We start from the raw sequence: 25000 nt of genomic DNA, 5'->3' as shown, positions 1-25000 counted from the left end.
AACGCAAGTTAATTTTTTTTTTGGGTAGGCGGAAGTGGGCGGGGAGCTGGAAGGGGGTGGACAGTCACTGGATAGGGTTAGGAATAAAGGATTCCGGAGAACGAATCCATTACATGCAAATGAGAGCAACGGCCCCTGCTTGAATCAACAAGGGGTGAATTAAGACTAACAGCTGACTTTTCAAAGGCGCCGACCATTTTTGATGTTTGTGAAGTCAACCTCTTTTCGACTATTCAGGATGAAGGAACATATATCCTCCAGGAAGGAGGAGGAGGAGGAGGAGGAGGAGGAGGAGATGCTTTCAAGTATAGAAAAGATAAAATTAAATATATAACATAGACAATACTTTGCAAGTGTTTTAGGCTAAAAGAAATGTTTTAGGCTAAAAGAAATGAAGGCTTAAAGGTTTTTATAATAATTCGCACTCAAGAACATTTTATCGTTTATCAGTTTTCCAGAAAGAATCATTTTTCAAGTGTTATAAGCAAATTAGCTACGATAGCTATAACTTTATTTTCAAGCATGTTTTGCAAAATTGATATATTCTCTTTACGAGTCTGAACATCGCTCTTCCTAGAAGATATTTCACTTTAAAATATACAGAATATCTTTGAAATAACGAGTGAAAACTAACTTGAAAACTAAAACATTCTTGGCGACGGTAAATACAATGATAATGAGTAAAAAATGCGCCGAAGTTTCTTCGGTGCAATCGAGTTTTCTGCACAGCGTATAACGCTGTTTGAAACTCTCAGCCACGGCCCTTGAAACTCTCAGCCGCGGCCCACGAAAATTTCAGCCACAGCCTGGTGGTGACCTGTGTTGTTGGCACTTATAGCGGTGTCAGACGCACGATCAAGGCAAACTTTAAATTTAAATAAAATAAAAACTACCGATGCTAGAGGGTTGCAATTTGGTATATTTGATGATTGGGAGGTGGACGATCAACGCCACAATTTGCAGCCCTCTAGCCTCAGTAGTTTTTAAGATCTGAAGGCGGAAGGACAGACAAAAAAGCCATTTCAATAGTTTTCTTTTAAAGAAAACTAAAAATCCATGTCGCGGTTTTCTGTTATTTATAACAATAAACCTTCGAATGAAGGCGAAGCGCCCTGTATTCAAGTTAATGAAGTATTGTTACAAAGACTTAAAAGAAAAAAATCATTCTCGGCTTATTGTATTTCTTTAGCGATCACAAAACTGTAAACCTATTTCGTAAATATACTGTTCATTCATATGTAAATACCACTGTATCATACGTCTTTCCAGTCCACTTCCTTTCCAATTTGTTTTTTATTTTTTATTCTTTTCAGACACGACAACGGCCACAATCCGACGACCTCCATAGCGGGCCAGAGGCGTCGCCCTCCTGTAGAAGAGTCGAAGAGGGAATAAATCATGAAGACGGAAGGAGGAAAAAGTGGATAAATCAGACGCAGACAGTAATGATAGGGACGGGGCTGATGCGAAAGGAGACCCATCCTGACAAAACGAACTCGGAGCCTTTATTTATCACGGGGGAATCAGCCTACGAAGCCTCTTTTCAAGATGGCAGCGACCCTTATTGAGAGCCTATTTAACCAAGAGGTCAGTGAAAGTGGAATAACGTGAAAAATGAACGACGGGGAGGGGGAGGGTATCACGGTCATATTTTATCTAAAGCATTGGGTCATCTGCCAAATGACTGTAGCCAAACTAATGAATGAAGTAAATAGTAAACTAACCAAGTAAATGGAAGTCACAACAAAACTAAACCTAATGAAATACTGACAATTAAAAAAAGTGATGTTTTCTGAAGCATCCTAATCTAGTTAATTCATTTGTGGAGAAGGGGATGCACTTGGCCAAAAATTGTACTGAGAATTCACTGGATAATTCATAAGATAAATTAGTTATTTCTGTTATCCTTCGTATTCAATGTCGGCATCTATTTAACTCAAGCCAAGACCATCAATTTGTTAAGTAACTGTTTACAGAATAGAAATCAGATGTAAAAAAAAAAGAATGAAGCTGAAGACGAAAAATATAGTAGAACGCACATCAAAATAAACTGCTAAAAACTGGAAACATTAAAAATAAATAACATCAGTCGAGAATCTATGTATAACATCAGTCGAGAATCTATGTATAACATCAGTCGAGAATCTATGTATAACATCAGTCGAGAAATGTGTAAGAGCGGAAAAACGGGACAACGGAGCCTGGCAATTTAAGGTGAAAGTCTCCTTCAAAATCACGAGCCATAGACGTCCAAATCAACTGACATGACGACGCAAAAGTAACGACAGTCATCTGCCGCTGGAGAGAGAGAGAGAGAGAGAGAGAGAGAGAGAGAGAGAGAGAGAGAGAGAGAGAGAATACAGAATTTAGGCCAAAGGCCAAGCGCAGGGACCTATAAGGTCATTCAACACTGGAAGGGAAATTGACATAAGAGGTTTTGAAAGGTGTAACAGGAGGAAAACCTCAAAGCAGTTGCACTATGAAACAATTGTTGGGAAAGGGTGGAAGGTAAGATTGAGGAAAGAAAATATGAACGGAGGTACAGTAAAAGGAAAGAAAGAGGTTGCAGCTAGGGGCCGAAGGGACGCTGCAAAGACCTTTAAGTAATGCCTACAGTGCACCGCGTGAGGTGCACTGACAGCACTACATCTATACGGGGAGAGAAATTGGAAGTCCGCGAGTCTGAATGGTACCCGGTTATTTCTAAGTAACCAAAAGGACATGAAGAGGATAAATATGTGCACTAATAGATCGAGGCAATTGCTGTAGAGAGAGAGAGAGAGAGAGAGAGAGAGAGAGAGAGAGAGAGAGAGAGAGAGAGAGAGGCGTAGTAATGGCACAAAGGGTACAAGGAACCATATTAATGGTTAAAACAATTTTTCAGAACGAACTCTAACCTACGTTGTTCAAATTGTTATACTCAGCTTTGTAATATGCAACGTGAAAGTTGCCCTTCTACGTATATATATATATATATATATATATATATATATATATATATACATATATATATACACACACACATATATATATATATATATATATATATATATATATATATATATATATATATATATAATTTGCAAACATTAAGTAAAAATATCGTCTATCAAATTCACTCAGCCACACACACACACACACATATATATACATATATATATATACATATACATATATATATATATATATATATATACACATATATATATATATATATATATATATATATAAATGCGTGTGTGTAACCTAAAACACTAAATTGATGAATAAGATCAGTTCATCAATAAGACCAAAGTTACCGTACTTAACTTTACATGCTTTGCTAACAAATTACACAAACACTCTTAAAGGTATGTGTTGCAAGTTACAATGGAGTCACACAATGCGAAGCGAGAAAGGTGTCAAACTGATCAAAGCTCGTCGGCATTTTGTCGCTCAAATGTCGCTTTTTACGACCAATGAGAAAATGGTCGCTGGTGAGTAACTTTCATGACCCATCGAAAGTACTTTACGACGTGTACTGTTACCGGAAGGTGGAGAGACAGATTACAACAACTGAATTCACTCATTCTTCTTGGGTTTCTGGGACTCACTGTGACCTATGGCTATTCTTCGCAGACTCCTAAAGTTTGTCGTAAGTTTAAGCATTCCAAATTAAATTAAAAATCCGCTTACAAAAAACGAGAAAGAGAGAGAGAGAGAGAGAGAGAGAGAGAAGAGAGAGAGAGAGAGAGAGAGAGAGAGAGATCCAAGCAAGCGAAACACAACAGGATAAGCGTTATTCTTGAATTTCCCAGCACATAAACACAGACTTGTACTGAAATGCATTTGCGCGGAAAAGATTGGACCCAATTCTTTTGCGTTCAGCCATTTTTCAAAATTAATACCCCAAGAATCTCAGGGAATTCTTTATAAGCATATATGTCTGACGAGAGTTATTATTATTATTATTATTATTATTATTATTATTATTTTATTATTATTATTATTATTATTATTATTATTTTGGAAGAAGACCCTCTTTCAGACATACTTCGTTCAAAAGAATTGCGGTGTAATGCAGTGAGTTTATATTGCGCCAAGTTGAGAAGGCTCAGTATAACCTCAACGGCATACAAACTGCCATTCTTTTCAACGAAGTATAATAATAATAATAATAATAATAATAATAATAATAATAATAATAATAATAATAATAATAATAATAATAATGTTGTATTATTTGTAAAAGATAATACAACTTATTTAAATAATTGTGGATTTTTATTGTAAAACAATTTTTCACGACATTGTGAATTTCTCTGCATTATCATTATTATTATTATTATAATATTAGATAAGCCAAAAATACAACTAACTCATAATAAACAAACTCCCATAGAATATTCAAGATCATTATGAAAATAACGAAAGAATAAAGCTATCAAATCATCAAAATTCAATTACACTGTTCCTGTTATTATTATTATCATTATTATTATTATTATTATTATTATTATTATTGATTAATTAATTAAACCAAATATACAACTATTTTATTATAAACAAACTCCCATAAAACATTCAAGATCATAACGAAAGAATAAAACTATCAAATCATCAAAAATCACTTACACTATTATTATTATTATTATTATTATTTAACAAGCGAAGATTACAACTAACTCATAATAAACAAATCCAAAAAATAGTTTAGATCCAAATGAAGATAACGAAATAATAAGACCATCAAATCACCTAAATTTTATTACACTATTCCTGTTATTATTATTATTAATAATAATAAATAATAATAATAATAATAATAATAATAATAATAATAATAATAATAATAATAATAACAGGAACAGTGTAATTGAATTTTGATGATTTGATAGCTTTATTCTTTCGTTATTTTCATAATGATCTTGAATATTCTATTATTATTATTATTATTATTATTATTATTATTATTATTATTATTATTATTATTAAACAAGCCAGAAATACCAGTAATTTATTATAAACAACCTCCCATAAAACATCCAAGATCATAATGAAAATAACGAAAGAATTGTACTATCAAATCGTCAAAAAATCACTTACACTATTATTATCATTATTATTATTATTATTATTACTATTACTGAACAAGACAAAAATACAACTAACTTATAATAAACAAACTCCCATAAAACATTCAAAATCATAAAAATCACTTACACTATTACTATTATTTTTATTATTATTATTATTATTTATTATTATTATTATTATTAAACTAGCCAAGATTACAACTAACTGATATTAAAGAAACCCAAAAAACAGTTCAGATCCAAATGAAGATCACGAAAGAATAAGACCATCTCAGTTTAATTACAATATTCCCAGTCACGAAACAATCCAAGGAAGTAATCGAATCGCATTACACGCCCGAGGTTGAATGATGATTACGCTTCTCGGATTACTTATCATAAATTGCCTCGGTACTACGCACACTCGAATTACGCTTCAGACGCGCGCGCGTGCTCATTTTCACGGAGGGCGGCCGACCATACGAACAAATAACTGTAATCCATTACGCCCTTTGTGCGCATGATCGGGTACTGGTTCGTATTACTGGATTGGTATTTTGAATCAGTTATAAAATATTTGTGGTTATAAAATATTTGTGGTATTTTTACTTATTTTTTTTTTATTAAATCACAATGAAATATTTAAGATTTCTTCTTATTTGTACTGAATTCCTTACAGAAGTTATAAAGAAGATATATAAGAAGCTCATATATAAGCCATTAATAAGAAGAAAATATAGCACGTACTTAAATTATACGTAAAAACTATAACTTAAATTAATTAAACGTAAAAAATACAACTTAAATTAAGAGTTTTGTAAACATAAAGAAAATCTTTTAAGGTTATGTATTCAGTGTTACATAAGACAATCTTGAATAGTTTATTATCCATATTTTTCTCTCTGTCTCTCTTTAGGGCGTTGATGACCATGGCAATTGTGACGCTAATTTTCAATACCATACAAGAAACTAGAGTTAATTGTCTTTAGGTTTGGCTCTTACAGTAGGTGTGCATATGTCGAATGATAATAATAATAATAATAATAATAATAATAATAATAATAATAATAATAATAATAATAATAATGCATGGTGACTCATCTGATAGAATCTTTATTCTTCTCGTTACTGTAATCTTTATATTGAATCCCCTTCCAAGCCCCAGCAGAGAAAAGTTAATAAAAAAATGAAGCAGCGAAAGAAAATAAAATTAAGGAAAAGAGAAAGCATTCAAATAAAGAATAAACAAGAAACCACTGCTATCATGCCAATCCTTCTATTTCTTTCCCATTAAACTAGAAAGACAAACGAGTTTTCTGTCCAACCGCTACAGCGCATTATTAAGGCCACCGAAAATAGATCTATCTTTCCGTGGTCCCGGTATAATGCTGTATGAGCCGTGCCCCATAAAACTTTAACCATTGCCCGGTGGTGGCCTATCCGACATCGTTGCCAGAAGCACGATTATGGGTAACTTTAACCTTAAATGAAATAAAAACTACTGCGGCTAGATGGCTGCAGTTTGGTATGTTTGATGATTGGAGGGTGGATGATCAACATACCAATTTGCAGCCCTCTAGCCTCACTAGTTTTTAAGATCTGAGGGCGGACATAAAAAAGTGCGGACAGAAAAACTGCGGACAGTTTTCTTTTACAGAAAACTAAAAGTGTAAGTGGAGAAAATGTGAGTTAAGTGGCTGAAATTAAAGAGCAGAAGAAAGGAAAATAAAAAAAAAAAGCAATTAAAAGATTACAATCAGTTATGACATGCCACCAGGGCTAGAGCATTCCATCATATCTTGTCCAGCATACCAATAAAACAAAGAGATTAGAAAAAAAAGATGAAAGCAAGGAATGTAATTATAATTGATTAGAAAAACATGAACACTGAAATGAAATGACGACAAGCAAAGAAAAGATGGAAGGGGGAAATGAAATAAGAGAGAAGAGAAAGAAAAATTAAAAGGTAAATGAGATTTTACACCTGAAATAACGCAAGGGAAATGAAACAAGAATGAGGAAGAAAATATGAAACAAGTGTTAATAATGAAAAAGAGGATCAACGGGAAATGAAACAGCAGAAAAACGAAAATAATAGTAAAAAAAAGAAAAACACTTTCAATCATGCCCATTCAAGACAAAAAAAAAAAAAAAAAAAAAAAAGAGCATTACATCTTATCATTTCCATCAGAGCCTCCGGAACACTTGGTCGTTACGAAAGGGTTATCAGCAACTCTTGAAACTTTCGTTTACGGAGAACAACAACATGTAGCGGTACCCCATCCACCCACTGTCCACCACCCACCATCTCTCGATCCCAAACCCCAGTACCCTCCCGACCCGAGGCAAGAAGAGGTTGTGACATGGACGCATGCGCAGATAGGGGTCCGAACAATAGAACGTATTAATAGACCTCCATTCGACGGTCCCCTAAAACAAAAGGAAAGAGAGAGAGAGAGAGAGAGAGAGAGAGAGAGAGAGAGAGAGAGAGAGAGAGAGAGAGAGAGATCTTAATCTCTGGAAGTCTGCGATTTGCCGTAACTGCTTCCTCCTTATTTCTTCTACTTTTTCTTCGGAATCTTTTATTCAGTTTGTTCCTTTCTCTTTCCTCTCTTTTTTCTTCTGCATTCCTCCTTTCTTCTTTTATTCTTCCTTCTCTTTCTCCTCCTCCTCCTGTTCTATAACGTCTTTAATCGGTTTCGGAAATACCACAAGAGAATGCCAAGGGCACAGGTAGTAAAATAATAATAATAATAATAATAATAATAATAATAATAATAATAATAATAATAATAATAATTTAGGGGAAAATTTCTGGGATGAAAGTCTTAAAAATAAACATTCAACTTACTGTGCAAATCTCCACTTCAATACGTAGATGGCTCCTGCAATACGAAAACAGAAATGTGATTAACAAAAGAAGCATAAGTGTATAGAGATGCATATATTTACACAAAAACAGGGGTCTCAAAATACTGATATATTTCTATTTATTTCTCTATCCTCCCAGATTATCATCTATGGGTGAAGTTGCTCACCCACAGATGAGACCCACTGAAGTTGACTAACAATTAAGTATACGAGTTATTGCTTAGTTTAAATAGCCAATCTCCGCCTTGGATGAGACCCACTGAAGTTGACTAAGTATTAAGTATCAAGTAACTGCTTGTGTCAGCTAGCACCATGAATATCTCCGCCTTGGAAGAGACCCACTGAAGTTGACTGACTACTATGTAAACAAGTCACTGTTTAGGTCAACAAAAACTCAGTGGAAATTAACGAAGCGTTACCTAATCACTCCGCCCTCACCCAGGTTTCGAACCCGAAGTCTCTCGTTCGTGAGGCGAGTTTCGTAACCGCCAGACACAGGCGGCCCCATATAAAATAATTTAAACCATTACACAGCAAATTCATATAATCGTCCATATTATCACGCAGTAAATTCCTTGTTTTCAATCAAGCCCTTTCACAACCGTCGCTCAGCAATCTTTTTATCGACTCCTAGCTGGGCTTTGAATGACTATTGTTGCCAGTAAAGCAATTTCCGAACGCCCATTATCGTGGAGATTACCTTCGGAAATCACTGTGTTTTGAGTTTGACTTGTCAGGGGAGGTCTGTGATTTTCCATTTAAGGCGAGGCTGCCAATGGGGATGCGTCACGAATTTAGAAAGAGAAATAAAATAAAACAAGTACAAAATGCGCCGAAGTTTCTTCGACGCAATCGAGTTTTCTGTACAGCGTATAATCAAGGCCACTGAAAATAGATCTACCTTTCGGTGGTCTCGGTACAGTGCTATAGGAGCCGCGGTCCGCGAAACTCTCAGACGGCCATGGTGGCCTTCATTGTTGCGTTGCCAGAAGCACGGTCATGACTAACTTTAACCTTAAATAAAATAAAAACTACTAAGGTTAGAGTGCTGCAATTTGGTATGTTTGATGATTGGAGGGTGGATGATCAACATACCAATTTGCAGCCCTCTAGCCCCAGCAGTTTTTAAGATCTGAGGGCGGACAGAAAAAGTGAGGGCAGAAAAAAGTGCGGACGGACAAACAAAGCCGGCACAATAGTTTTCTTTTACAGAAAACTAAAAAATGAAGCAATATTGGAAGAAAGGAGAAGGGGAAATAAATGAATGAGAAGGATATTAGAAGAGAAAACAGGCAATAGGAAAACAACTGTAAAACAAGTTTTACACTATCTTATTTCTTAATTCATGGAATTTCATACTTTTTACTTTGTCATCTGTACATTATGCTTTCTTATCATCCTTGGGTTTATGCAAGCCAATAAAACTTTTTCTTGTGCTCATTCGTTAGAATATTTACAATAAACTACAGTAAACCTCTGGTTACAAGCATTTATCTACAATATATTATTTTTAATCTTACTGCAATTCTTTGTGAAATGTTTTCATATTTTCTTTTTGATATCTGACTTGATATATACCTGGTCATGTAAACTGTTACTTTCTATTTTAGTTCTAATCAAACGTTCAGACGTACTTTTGTCTTTCAACAATCACATATTTGCAATACAATTTGATATAATTAAAACTACTGTGTTCCTTCTCCTTTTTGAAGTTTCTGGGAAATCAGAATACACAATTCTGAGGAATTTATAATTCTTAAAGGTACAAAAATGATCAAAAACTCCTTTCAACCAGATTATGATACTTGCAAAATGACGTAGGGTAGCTCTGGCTGTCATCCCCAGATGAAAATATAGTTTAATGCCTTTTGGATTAGAGTATCCCTTTCTCTTTTACTCTTATTCTTCTAGTTTTTCCTTCAAGTCTTTGGACGAAGAGTGAATGAATAAAGGAAATAGAAAATAAAGATGGCGTCAATGAGCACGTTTTTTGGCACCTTTGGGCATCTAGCAGCCAAACTTAGCAACAGGTAGTCAATGCTCGCGTCAGCACTGAAGCCGTGCAATGGATATAGTTAATACTTTTTTTAGCACCAACTTGGAGAGAAAATTTGGATTCTTTACGCAATGAAAATCCGATCTTAAAAACTCTGCAAAAATGCTAGCAACATTTTGAGTCAAAAGTCAAGGTCAGTCCAAATGGCGATGGAAACATGTCACAATAAGGTGGTAGGCTTATGATGTCACACCAAGTACTTGACCCACGCACTCTCTTCCTTGTTTAAACCTAAACTGTTCTTCCCCTTGGCGCAAGGTGCGTCACACTACAGTAAAACATGTCATCAACACACGTCAACACCTTGTCGCATACATATAACAGACATAATGAAAACAAGTCAACAACGATAAGTGGCGAACGAATCTTTGGACCATGCTGGATAACCGTATGTGAAGCACGGGTTGGGACCAACATAAAGCCGTTAATTTGTATTCAACCTGTTGGTGATGCGTGTGTGATAAGTTACCAACTTGTTTACGACAGATTTCACTAGAGTCTGGACACACCACAAGAGTCCCCAAAATGCCAGTGCCAAAAAGAGTGTTTGTGTGACGTAGTCCTTCTTTGTTTTTGTTCATTTACTTTTCATCCGAATGTGGCCGATTAGAGCCTTACATGAACAAGAAGATACCCTGATAGGCACAACCTATTGCATCTCATTCAGAGGAACAAGACCTACTCTTTTTTGAAGCCTTACATCGCTACAAAAACGGGACAACTGAGATTGCCTTGATCGGACTGATAAAGAATTGTGTAACTTCAAAACTCCCATGGTAACTGACGCTGACATCAGTATATGAGCTTAACAACTAAATCTGCCCAATACAAATGATTGATTTGTTGATCAATTAACTGACTGATTAATCAACAATTATGCATCGCAACAACTGCCAAGATTGGCTACAGCTAATATCGCCTGAGGAGCTCAAGAAATAATATTACATCTTAGCAATAAAACGTTGCAACTGCCATTAGTTTTATTAAAATGCTTGACTGACTTTCTAATTGAATGCAGAATAAACTGATAACTTGATTGATCATATAACGTCACACCTACCACGTCAAATGCTGCTAATGTCACTGAAAAGACAGAATGCAGAATAAACTGACTGCTTAATTAATAAAATAACCTCACAGCTACCGTGTCAACTGCTGCTAATGTTATTGAAAAGAGAGAATGCAGAATAAACTGACTGCTTAATTAATAATATAACCTCACAGCTACCGTGTCAACTGCTGCTAATGTTATTGAAAAGAGAGAATGCAGAATAAATTGACTGCTTAATTAATAATATAACCTCACAGCTACCGTGTCAACTGCTGCTGATGTCATTGAAAAGACAGAATGAAAATATGCTGACTGCTTGATTAACAATATATTCCCACAGCTACCATGTCGACCGCTGCTAACGTCATTCAAAGACTTACAACAACGAAAGACGGTCTTAGACCAAATGAAAGGACGCAGTATTTAAACAAGACACAAGGCACTTGAGCTTGCTAAGTACTGCTCATTGCAAACACCATAATTACGCAGGTAAGTTCCGAGGTATTACCAATAACGTTACGGAAATTATAGGCCTGGGTAAACATTTCTCTGCGAAGAACTAGTTGGAGTGGAAGGTTACATGCATTTAAAGTATGTGTTTATTTCTGTGTATGTATTTGTTTATGGTTGTGTGATTTGTGTGTTTGTTTTCACAAGTATAGGAGCTTTATATTTTATGGGAACTTTCGAGGGACATATGGTTCCATCGAATATTACCACTCATGATGTGCCCACAAGTTACGCCTCTAATATGTTTCTTTATGTATGTTCTCAACCTCTACACACAACGCAGCAGCCCTATCTTATAATAATAATAATAATAATAATAATAATAATAATAATAATAATAATAATAATAATAAAAATAATAATAAAAATAATAATATAGTTCAATTTCACTCAAAATTACCATGGAGCTACTTCAGAACATTAAATATATATATATATATATATATATATATATATATATATATATATATATATATATATATATATATATATATATATATATATGTATATATACTCATATATTTATATGTATGTATATATATTATTTAAATTTAAAACGACATTTGAATGACAAATTCTTAGTAACCTATCCAGACATGCTTCACATATTCTCAAGCCCGGCCAAAAAAAAAAAAAAAAAAAAAAAAAACTGCAACTCAGGAACTTGTGCGTGCCTACACGCATAAAGCGTCGCTCGCGTGCTCGTGGGCACGCTAATTACGTTCTGCACGCATGGATGCTTAGCCCAAGCATATTTTGTGGTTTACCCGAAGTATTCGTTCGGATTAGCGATCGATGTTTTCCTCGTTCTCTCAAGTTAATTTCCCCATTTCTATTCCCGGAGATAATTTCCGTTTTCCTGCCTGCATCTGTAAGTCTGTGTGTTTGTTTGTTTGTTTGTGGGCGAAAGAAGCAAGTCGTTATTGAGAGTTTCAAATACCCAAGCTGAGAATTGGCACCAAATTATTCTTTTGGTCTGTGCAGCGATTACTCACTGAAACGAACGCGAATGTACAATTTCTCTTGGGCTCACAATAAACAAAGCACGGGTATCGTAACTCTTCCATCTGTTTGGCTATCAATGTATTAACTAGATTGCATCCCATTCATACAACCATATACACGTATGAGTGCTTAAAACGGACATGCTGATTCTTTTTCTGCCTGTTAATGTGTCTGTCAGTTACGCAACTTACATTAAGCTGAAATAAATTTAGAACATACTTTGTTACTTGACTCGCCTTACTCTCTTTCTCTATCTATCTACCGTTACCATCTTTCTCTATCTATCTATCTAACCTTTACTCTCTTTCTCTATCTATCTGTCTACCTAGCTACTTTTACTCTCTTTCTCTATATATCTATCTACCTACCTACGTCAAATAATAATGCATATATAAATTTTCATAATCTAAATCCAAGGAAAAAAAAGTTTATTTATCAATAATGAAACCATAACTCGTATCCAGTGATATATCATCTTCCGACATCGTGCCGTCTGAATTTTAAATGACTAATGCAGATAACAATGTTAACAGGTATATGATCATTACCGTTATCAAATAATAGGTATTAAAAATCAATGTTGAATAAATATCAGGTAAGGATAGACTAACGTAATACACACACAAACAATACATATATATATATATATAATATATATATATATATATATATATATATATATATACATATACAGTATATGTGTGTGTGTGTATATATATATATATATATATATATATATATATATGTGTGTGTGTGTCATTTTAGAAAGAGAAGAGAATTGCAAAAACTCGCATTCCAAACCAATATCCAGTAATACACAAACCCATCTAATTTTAAGATTTGTAAGGATATGAACACACAAATATAAATAAAAATGGAATTCACATTACTAAGCATTACTGATTTTTTTGGGCTCAAGGTCGCATTCCTGAACGTTGGTAACCAATTCCATGGAAATGAATCCTTCGACATACTGATGCTGCTACGTTTGTTAACGATAATGTTTATAATAATCATCATTAACTGCGTGCACGTTTTGAATAATAATGATGACGAAAAAACTAACAATAACAATACTAATGGTCACCTATAACACTGTGAGTTAAGGTAACATGTCTGCAGGTAACATGTGGTTAGGGTCGATTTTGTGCTCGACAAGTGTGATCTGAAAATGAAGAAGTCCAAAAGGGAGAGGAAAAAGAGGAGGAAAAGGAGGAAGAGGATTAGGAGGAGGAGGAGAAGGAAAGGCAAAAACGCTGAGGAGGAGGAGGAGGAGAAATAAGAAAGGAAAGAAGGAAGAAGTAGAAAAGGAGAGAAAGGAGGAACATGAGTAAAAGGAGGAGGAAGCTAAGGGGGGAATGAAGAGGAAAATGAGAAGGAAAAAGGAAGGAGGAGGGGAAGAGGAGGATGAAGAAACTGGAGAAAGATGACATTAATCAGAACTTGAATGAGCAAAAAAAAATGGAAAGGAATAAAAACAATAAAAAATAAATCAAATCAAATCAAATAAAGGAACAAAATCACCTACGGCAAAGATACGAAGAATGAAAAAGCATAAAGGAGAAAAACGAAAACACCTGAAACACCAAAAAAAAAAAGGAAGAGAAAGATTGGGATGATAAATGAGGTAACTGAAGTGCTTATGGGTAAAGAGTTGTACTTCGGAACCTAACGGTATGTCCGCCAAGTGTTCCTCTCTCTTCCAGTTCCAGCAGAGAGAGAGAGAGAGAGAGAGAGAGAGAGAGAGAGAGAGAGAGAGAGAGAGAGAGAGGGGGCTTATTTTTTCTTATGGAATATTTTTATTCATTATTATTTAAAATGCACACAAATTCATTATTCATTATTTATTAAACACGTTAATAAATGTCTTAATTTAACAGACCACCGACTGGTTAACAGCTTATTATTAGACTTATTTTTACGTGGCTAAGAACCTACTGGTTACCTAGCACATTTAAATATCATCATTCAAAAAATAAATTCCTCTGATTCTTCTTTGGCGGCAGAGTCGTTGCTGTCATTAAAGAAGAACTGCTGTCATTAGCAGTATCAGTACCCATACTACTAGTAACAAAAGCATTATTATCACTATTATTATGATTCATTATGTTTAATCATTTTTACTGTCATTTTTTAAGCGTTCAGTCTGGAACAGAACATAATGACCATTAACTTGCTCAAAACAGAACGCCTATATGTCAGAAATATACAAAAAAAGATAAGCATGCTTTTGTCTGAATATCTACCTGGCGTCGCGCTATCACAAATCTACGGTGAAATTGTAATTAGGATTTAGAGAAAAAACAAGACTTGACTGGGAACTGAGTTGGTTGCATATTTGTAATTTTTCAATGTATTTAACTCGACTTCCCTTCTTTTGATCTTTTATTTTCGTCTCCTTCTGTGGAAGTTTTCCTTAGCAAGATAATGAGCTTTTAAAGTTCTCACACATGAATGTATGCGTTTTGTGAATAATAATAAATGTATGAGATTATGGGAATGACAATAACCGACTGTGGATTTTACATTGTACTGCCTTCCAGCTTTGCTTAAAATATACTGATAGTTCGAAAATACTTTCAGGTATAATGAATAACACAGGTAATCTAAAAGAGCAAACAGGGTAAACATATGTAAATTTATGTGTCTCATTCAATTAAACTTGACAGCTACAACTGTTGTAGTAGGCGGCACTACAAGGACACTGATGCCCTAGTAAGTGCCAATAGCATGGGATTCTCATGCATCGTATCCTAAGAACGAGGGGGCGCCTAGTAGAGGGTTGTGAACCCCTTGGGGAAGGAAATGCCTCCTAACTGGTGGATGAATCTCTTCATACTCACAATCCTTTAGAGCGCTATGCCAAGATAAAAGCATTCTCATAGATTTCCGTTGTGTAAGTGTCACCAAATGAGTGGGGCCATGGTGTTCCAACCCCTACTTTGAATCTGCTCCCAAATGACTAGAAACGTCAAAGGGTAATGATCGTTTTTTTTCTTAAGAGCCATTGCTTAAAGGGAGAAAATAGCTTAATGTCGGAAAACATACACACACACAAATATATACTGTATATATACGAAGGAAAGAGAAACAATGGAGTACTGCATTGTTTCTTTTTTTCTTCGTGGCATTGCCTTTATTTATATATTCATGACGTTCCATATTTTCGTGATTCAGTCATACATACATACATACACACACACACACACACACACACATATATATATATATATATATATATATATATATATATATATATATATATATATATATATATATATATATATATAATACACATATATATATATATATATATATATATATATATATATATATATATATATATATATATATATATATATATATATATATATATATATATATATATATATATTTATATATATATGTATGTAACTTCATTTTCTCTCTTCTTAGCGTTACGCACTTCCGACACTCTCACCTATACATATCCGTGACCATATATGAGTGTTATTTAGTCTCCATCTTACCATTTATTTTTTTTTTTATCTGTGAAGTCTTCTTACATGCATACCATGAGACACGCCGTGCAATGCACTCTTCTAACTGGGACACACGATTCCATTCACGCTCGGCTTTTTGCTCTTCGAGGTGCCATATGGCGTCGTTCCTTACAGTTAGATGCACGATATATATACTCGTGTATATATATATATATATATATATATATATATATATATATATATATATATATATATATATATATATATGAATGGACTTTATCACACCACCGTGATTCATGTACAAGTATTGAGCTACAAATGCCAAGCGCCATCCTGGGCCAAAATTTTTAATTTGACTTATTATATTTCAAAAATGGCACTTGGCTTTACTGAAAAGCTCAAATGTCCTTTAAAATAATATATTTTTTTCATATATGTTACCCGAAGGGGAATTTTTGGTTGATAATAAGTTCGTCGTCTTGTGGGTCCGAACCACGGAAGACAAGAACTCAGGACTACGGTGACTCGCCTTATACCACACGGCCATATATATATATATATATATATATATATATATATATATATATATATATATATATATATATATATATATATATATATATATATATATATATATATATATATATATATATATGTATATATATATATATATATATATATATATATATATATATATATATATATATATATATATATATATATATATGTATATATATATATATATATATATATATATATATATATATATATATATATATATATATATATGTATATATATATGTATATGTGTGTGTGTGTGTGTGTGTGTGTACTTTTTTGGAGACGCTTTTCACTACAAGCCTTTACTGCAATTTGGGAATAAATGAAGAAACTTCAAACTTCCGTGGGGAGATTCGTTCCCGAAGCCGAGGTGTGCCAGGGACGATGAGAATCGTGGCTTCATCTTACCCAGTAATCAGTGCTTTTATTTCACATGGCGGGCAATGTCGAAATTACTCTCTCGTAAGTTTGATGCCTAGTTTGGCAATTTGGTGATAGTTTATTTTCATGGTCCCTGTTGCTATCTTACTATGGATAGATAGACAGAATACAGAATTTAGGCCAAAGGCCAAGCACTGGGACCTATGAGGTCATTCAGCGCTGAAACGGAAATTGATAGTAAGGAGTTTTTGAAAGGCGTAACAGGAGGAAAACCTCGCAGTTCCACTACGAATCAAACTGTTGGGAAAGGATGAAAAGTAAGATGAAAGAAAGAGAATATGAACGGAGGTACAGTAAAAGGAATGAAAGAGATTGCAGCTAAGGGCCGAAGGGACGCTGCAAAGAACCCTAAGTAATGCCTACAGTACACCACGTGAGGTGCACTGACGGCACTATACCCCTACGGGTATCTTACTATGGTTGCTCTTGTTTTATCAAGTGACGTGGTTTAATAATGAGTAAAGTTAAAAACTTCATGACAAATGATTATGTTCAAGGACAGACTTCTTGCAGGAAGGAAGTGTTTCTCTCTGAATGGGAGTGGCGAATTCAGTGGTTTCACCTAGGATAAGGAATTCACCATCTTCCTCTTCTTTTCCCGCAATTGAACCTGCCTGATTATATGATAATGGTTGGGTGTCTCATGACAAGAGAATACATTCATCTTTCCGTTGTCAGGTCTTCGCTTCCTACTTCCTGTTAGGACTGTCATCTCGCACATTTTCATACATTTTTTTTTTATCATTTCCGTCTGGATTTATTACTCTTATGTCCCATTTTGTTTGTATATGTATATATATATATATATATATATATATATATATATATATATATATATATATATATATATACTGTATATACACCCATGTTTATATGTATGTATGTATGTATGTATGTATGCATGTATGTTTGTATGTACATATATGTATCATATAGATATGTGAACTTGCTTTTGCTAAAAATGAACGCCTGGCTAAGATAGATACTGTTGTTCGGGTAATGTGTTTGTCCGTTAACACATTCGTAACATTTTTGCGCATACAAGTGTGTGCTTGAAAAAAATATACTTGAAAATATATACCAGTCCTTAGAATTCATGAATGTAATCTACGAGCGTCAACACGAGTAGAAACTTCTATCGAACGGTAACAACGCCGTGAACAGACAACAGATATAATCCCTTAATAAATTAAGTGCAAACCAATTCCGGTTTATGTTGATGAGAAACGGAGGGAGGGCGGGGGATGGATGAGGGGTGGGAGGGGTGTAGTCTGCAGTTGCCTACCTGTAATAAACCTGTAATAAACGCGAACAGCTGACGCCATGATTTTACACTAACATCCCCCACCCTTCCCCCCCCTCCCTGCCAGGATCGTCTCTCGATTTTAAAAAACCCGTTTCAAATCGCGAAAAATGCCCCATTCGACGTTCCGATTGATGCTTAGGGCTGCATTTATCTACACGTAAGTCCTCGTAACCTCATTCTTTACCGCTCAACGGGACTTCTTCGGTAGCCAAGACTAACCCCAACGTCCACCCACATCCCATTCTACCCCCACCCCTCCACAACCCAGCCCCGCCCCAACTCTGAAAAGTCAAAGAACATTAGGTATTTGTTGCAGTCTCATTATGTTTCCACTGGAAGGAGTTCTCATAAATCCTGTGTAGCAAAATAGCAAAAGTAGCCAGGTGCATCAAAAGTTTTTAGCGGAAGTAGCCAAGCGTACTAAATTGTATTGAATATAGAATTTAGGCCAAAGGCCAATCACTGGGACCAATGAGATCATTCAGCGCTGAAACGGATACTGACAGCAAAAGTTTGAAAGGCGTAACGGGAGGAAAACCTCGCAGTTGCACTGTGAATCAATAATTGTTAGGAGAGGGTGGAAAGTAAGATGGTACAAAGAGAATATGAAAGGAGATAAAACAAAAGGAACGACAGGGGTTGCAACAAGGGCCGAAGGCACGCTGCAAAGAGGCTTAAGCCTACAGTGCACCGCATGAGGTGCACTGACGGCACTAACCCCCTACGGAGACCAAATGTATTAAAGATTAATAGTAGAAGTAGCCAATCGAACTTGAAACTGGTAGCAGAATTAGTTGACTGCCCTAAAGACTAGTATAAAAGTGCTAAAGAAAATCTTGAACCGAAAAATTGATAAAAAAAAAAAGAATTGTGTTAAATGCATGTTTAAGTAAATTGAGACAGTTTCCTTCTAAAGGATGATATGGAACATGGAAAATATGCTACATAAATATGGAATTCTTCATTTTCTAACGTTAACTTTAGTGGAGTATAGACAGTTGAACCAAACAGTGAATGAAATAGGATATTTCCTTAACATTATTTCCATTTATTTTGTTGCTTTCTTTTCTGCTGCTATTACTGCATTACTGCTCTTCTATCTGTACTAGTAGTAGTAGTAGTAGTAGTAGTAGTAGTAGACTTAGCTACGGCTGCTGTAATATAATATTAGTACACCACGTTTCGACGGTAGGAACTAACATTGGGTGACAAACACGTGACAACAACAATAACGGAAGAAGTCATCTCTGAAGACTAAAGACAAAATCTCGAATAATGGTTCATCAAAGAATTAAAATGACTTAGAAGCAAAGGCCTTAGCGAAAGTCTTCCAGTGTAAGGAAATCAAACACAGCACCTTTTAATCAAGTTGGAATTCTGTACAGGTAATGATATGGCAATTGATAAAGCACGATAAAACTAATAAAACATGAAGACCTGTTAGATCCAGTCACCCTTCACTTACATAACTGAAGATATAACAACTGACAGAGCTTGAAAAGATGGTAAGATATAGGTGTCTCCCTTCCATATAACGAAAGCTACAAAATCACGATAGGAATTAGAGCCATATACCTCCCACTTAACAAGTTCCAAGAAAATAATGACCAGGAAATGTCTTTTTTTTTATTTCATTCACTACATACTTCAACTTGGTATGCTAAATTAAAGTTAACATTAAACGAGTTAAAAATACGCCGAGGTTTCTTCGGGGCAATCGAGTTTTCTGTACATCGTACAATCAAGACCACTGAAAATAGATCTATATTTCGGTGGTCTCGGTATAATGCCATATGAACCGCGGTCAATGAAACTTTAATAACGGCCCGGAGGTGGCCTGGCCTATATTTTTGCCAGATGCACGATTATGGCTAACTTTAACCTTGAATAAAATAAAAAAAAAAACTACTGAGGCTAGAGGGCTGCAGTTTGGATGTTTGATGATTGGAGGGTGGATGATCAACATACCTGTTTGCAGCCCTCTAGCCTCAGTAGTTTTTAAGATCTGAGGGTGGACAGAAAAAAAGTGCGGACGGACAGACAAACCGATACAATAGTTTTCTTTTCAGAAAACTGAAAATAAATGATTCCTTATTCCATGCGGAATACTTCGTACATTCAGTATTACCCTTCATATGGAGACAAGACTTGCAGAAGAATGATTTAGTGTTGAATTTAGAACCCCTCAGTCAGTATAACTATTAAGCCAACTGACAATAAAGCTTGGTAATATAGTAGGTACACCATATGGCAGTTGCATCCCTATGCTGAACCGAACGTTACGCGTCGCAATGATCTCACAAAAATTGAGTCCTAAAGTCTTCGCAAATACCGCAATGACATGATAGCAATCAAGATTATGTGACGTGACATCAAGAGATATTTTAAGGGGAAGTGACATCAATAACAGGTCTCTGCCTCCGTCGCTTCCCCTAGAATCGGCTGATACACTCATTTTTCCTTCAGGTTGCACAACTTCGCCGCTGAGGCATGAACAGTACTTGTCATTTCCGTCGGCAAGTAGATCGTTTATGACAACGGTTACGCGTGGGGTGTCGGTGACTATATTACCAGTGCCACTGCAACCATAGCTTTATTTTTTTCCAGGCGTGTTCCCATCTAGGTAGTCAGTGCTTTTACTTAGGCAGGCCGATGATTTTCCAGGGTGCACCAACTGGAAGGGGGCAAAGGGCGACTGTTTGGACAAGAACTCTCTCTCTCTCCAGGCTACCCCAGCTGGAGAACAGGTGTGCCAGGTCGGCTAGAACTCACTCAAAGGTGCCCCAGTTCGAGGAGGAAAAGGTTGACCAATTGGCCAAGAGCTCTCAATCTCTCTCTGGAATGGCCCAGCCAAAGGAGGGCAAAGATGACAGTTGGGTGGTGGACTCTCTCCAGGGTACTCAAGCAGAGGAAAAGTTAGGGCGCCTGTTTAGCCAAGAGCTATCTCTCTCTCTCTCTCTCTCTCTCTCGGAATATATAGGTGATTTTCTCTTTGACTTTTGGCTGTAACAGAAAAAAACGTGATCATGTCGCATGCGCCGGTCATGATTTCGGAAATGTGATGGGAAGAGATAAAAAGAGAGATTTCTTCTATCAACTGACTATTGACAAAATTTTTGGTGGTTCAAGTTCTTAGGAAGGAGAGAGAGAGAGAGAGAGAGAGAGAGAGAGAGAGAGAGAGAGAGAGAGAGAGCTTTCAGCATTCTAGAAAGACTACTGACGAATGTGTTGCCCGTTCGGTTTTCTCGAGAGGCACACAGACAGAAAGACAGACAGAGCCTTCTCTGGTCTGTGTTGACTACTGACTGAAATATGATTCTTTTGGTCCATGAAAGCCTTAGATAGGTAGACAGTCAGATAGACAGGTAGGCAGTTAAATGGATAAGCGTTGTTGGTATTAGATGAATAAAATACAGTGAAGTACACTTTCAAGTTTTTTTTTTCAATTGGAAATCGAAAAAGCAAGCGCGTTCAAATACTCTGCATTAGATGAATAAAATACAGACCAATACATTTTCAAGTTAAAAAAAAAATTGTAAATCGAAAAAGCAAGACAACTCAAACACTGTCTGTCCATACCCTTCTCAGTTCTCAATCCACTCTCTTCATTTCCACTTACGGTTACCGCACACAGGTTTAATCTTCATAATGTGATTGAGGAAATATATCTAATTAAAACTCTAAACGCTTATCAAAGCTATGAATAGGACATTAACAAGACTGACTAGCAATTACAAATATCCTAACAACATTGACGCATCATCTCTGTTGATTTCAATCTGACCTGTGACGCAACATCAAGATGACTAAACTCAATGTACGATGACAAAATAAACAAAAAGTACGCTTTAAGATTTAAACCTTCAACCTTCCCCCAAGAGAACGCAAATTCTTCCTTGGGAATCAAACCTGTGTTGTGAATTCGAAAATTGGCAGTTAAACCCTCAAACTTGCAAGCGTATAAGGAGGACGTGTACTGCGTTCTGACCACAAGGCTCCTTTGCCCGCTCTGAAATCCTCTCACATTCTTCAGCTAAACGAATCTCATGGTCACTTAAGTGAGCAGAAAAAAATGAGTTAACTCATCTCACTCAACCGCCTATGTACATAAAACAGACAAAAGAGAACATGTGCATACCGAGCATCGTTTTCTCGAGCCAGTCAACCGATGAGGACGTCTCAGTACGAGATCTGTTCGTGCCATGAACGAGATGCTGTGACAGCCAGCTGGCGGTTTCCAGGTTTCGACGCTGAGAGCGTTCGCTTTGACAGGAGCTTCTTCCAGGTTTCTATTCCACCAGTAATGAGTTTGCTTCAAGAGGCTTTCTTGGTTTCACCATCGAAAATTTTGATGTTATGTTAATGCTTCAAGAGGTTTTTAGGTTTCACCAACGAAGATGTTACTGCTTCAAGAGGTTTTTTAGGTTTTGCCACAGAAAACGTCTTTCTTCAGATGTTTTCTTGGTTTCTCCACCATAAATGTTAAGGTTTTCAGAGGTTTCTGAGTTTCACCACCAAAAAATCTTTTTGTTTCAAGAGGTTTCTAGGTTTCTCCAACAAAAATGTTTTTGCTTTAAAAGGTTTGTAGATTTCTATACCAATGGTGTATTTGCTTCAAGGGCTTTCAAGGTTTCTCCACCATAAATGTTTTTGATTCAAGGGCTTTTTTTGGTTTCTCAACCAATACTGTTTTTGATTCAAGAAGTTCTAGGTTTTACCACCAAAAATGTTTTTGCTTCAAGAAGTTTCTAGGTTTCACCATCAAAAATGTTACTGCTTCAAGAAGTTTCCAGGGGTCTCCGTCAATAGTGATTTTGCTTTTAGAGTTTTCTAGTTTTCACTGCCGAAAATGTTTTTGCTCCCAGAGGTTCTAATTTTCACCACCAATAATGTTTTGCTGTCAAAGGTTTCTTGGTTTCACCACAAAAAAATGATTCTGCTTCAAGAGGTTTCCAGGTTTCTTCAAAAATATTTTTGCTTCAAGAGGGTGTCTAGGTTCCACCGTCGAAAGTGTTTTTGCTTCAAGAGGTTTCCATGTTTCTCCAATCGTTTTTCTGCCTAAAGAAGTTTACAGGTTTCGCCACCAATAATGTTTTTGCTTCAAGAGGTCTTAGGTTTCACAACCGAAAATGTTTTTGCTTCAAGAAGTTTCCAGGTTTCTAAAGCAAAAATGGTTTTGCTCCAAGAAGTTTCTAGGTTTCACTACCAAAAATAGTTTTTGCTTCAAGAGGTTTCCAGGTCTCACCAACAAAACCGTTTTCGCTTCAAGAAGCTTCTAGGTTTCACCAACAAAAGTGATTTTGCTTTAAGAGGTTCCTAGGCTTCTCCACCAAAATTATTTTTGCTTCAAGAGGTTTCTAGGTTTCACCATCGCAAATTTTACTGCTTCAAGAGATTTCTTGGTTTCTCCACCAATAACGTTTATGCTTCAAGAGGGTGTCTTGGTTTCCCCATCAAAAATGTTACTGCTTCAAGAAGTTTGTAGCTTTCACCACCCATAATATTATTGCTTCAAAAGATTTCTGGGTTCCACCACCAAAAAATATTTTTGTTCCAAGAGGTTTCTAAGTTTCACCACCAAAAATGTTGCTTGATTTCGTCAATGAGAAGCTTTTGTTTACAGAGGGGGTTTCCAGGATTTGCCATGGGAAAGGTTTTCCTCAAAAAAAAACCTTTCCAGAACTTGTCAATAACAATGATTAATTCTCAGAGGGTTTGGCGTGATATGTCAAAGGTTTCCCTTCAGAGGAAATTACTAAACTTTTCCAGATAAAAAGTTTGAACCTTGAGGAAGAGATGCCAGGAGTCACCATGAAACGAAAGATGCCATACTGTGCCACTTAAAAAGTTTTCCTTTTGAAAGAGAATTGCAAGGTATTGACACAGAGCAAGCTTTAGTTTATGAGAGTGTTATCATGACTTAGCATTGAGAAATCTCTATTTTGAGAGGAGAATAACAAGTTTTGGGACTGAGGAAGGGCTACTAGGTTTTACCATTGAGATTGTCCCTCTTACAAAAACTGCTATGTTTTACTGATGAGTTTTATCCTTATTCTTTTTTTACATTTTATGGTCCTTATTTGCTAATTGCCAGTAAGGGTAAAACAAAATGTTAGTGCGGAAGAAATTGTCATCCTTATCTTATATTTCTACATTTTAAGTGAATACATCCAATTAACCACAATATCTTTATGCTGTAATATACACAGTCAACGAATGCAACATTTAATAACTAAGCACTAGGAACAGAAACTTAGTGTGAAGTTGGAAGTATACATGATAACTGTATGTCACTGCGGAAATATATATAGACAGAAGATAGTACTTGGAGAGCAAAAATTCACGAAATTTGTTATAGGAAGGATGTACAAGGTTAAATGAGAGAGAGAGAGAGAGAGAGAGAGAGAGAGAGAGAGAGAGAGAGAGAGAGAGAGAGAGAGAGAGAGAGAGAGAGAGAGAAGTTATATCAACATATTTCATGAGATAGATTTTTCGAGCTTTGTGTGTGTGTGTGTGTCTGAAAGAGAGAGAGAGAGAGAGAGAGAGAGAGAGAGAGAGAGAGAGAGAGAGAGAGAGAGAGAGAGGTCATATCAATATATTTCACGAGACAGATTTTTCGAGATTTGTGTGTTTGTGTATGAGAGAGAGAGAGAGAGAGAGAGA

General features: G+C 35.7%; 1 protein-coding gene across 2 annotated transcripts in view; it reads right to left on the bottom strand.

The window, feature by feature from the left end:
• The window catches only part of sha (shavenoid), a 174206-nt gene that overhangs the window by 130626 nt on the left and 18580 nt on the right, over positions 1-25000 (bottom strand). For both annotated transcript variants that reach the window (XM_067084658.1, XM_067084660.1), the window contains exon 2: positions 7906-7939. The gene's annotated coding sequence lies outside the window, so the exon portion shown is untranslated. The remainder of the gene's footprint in view (positions 1-7905; positions 7940-25000) is intronic.

Source organism: Macrobrachium rosenbergii, chromosome 41 (genome assembly GCF_040412425.1).
Source record: "Macrobrachium rosenbergii isolate ZJJX-2024 chromosome 41, ASM4041242v1, whole genome shotgun sequence".
NCBI lineage: Eukaryota > Metazoa > Arthropoda > Malacostraca > Decapoda > Palaemonidae > Macrobrachium > Macrobrachium rosenbergii.
This window is presented reverse-complemented; position numbering and strand designations above follow the sequence as displayed.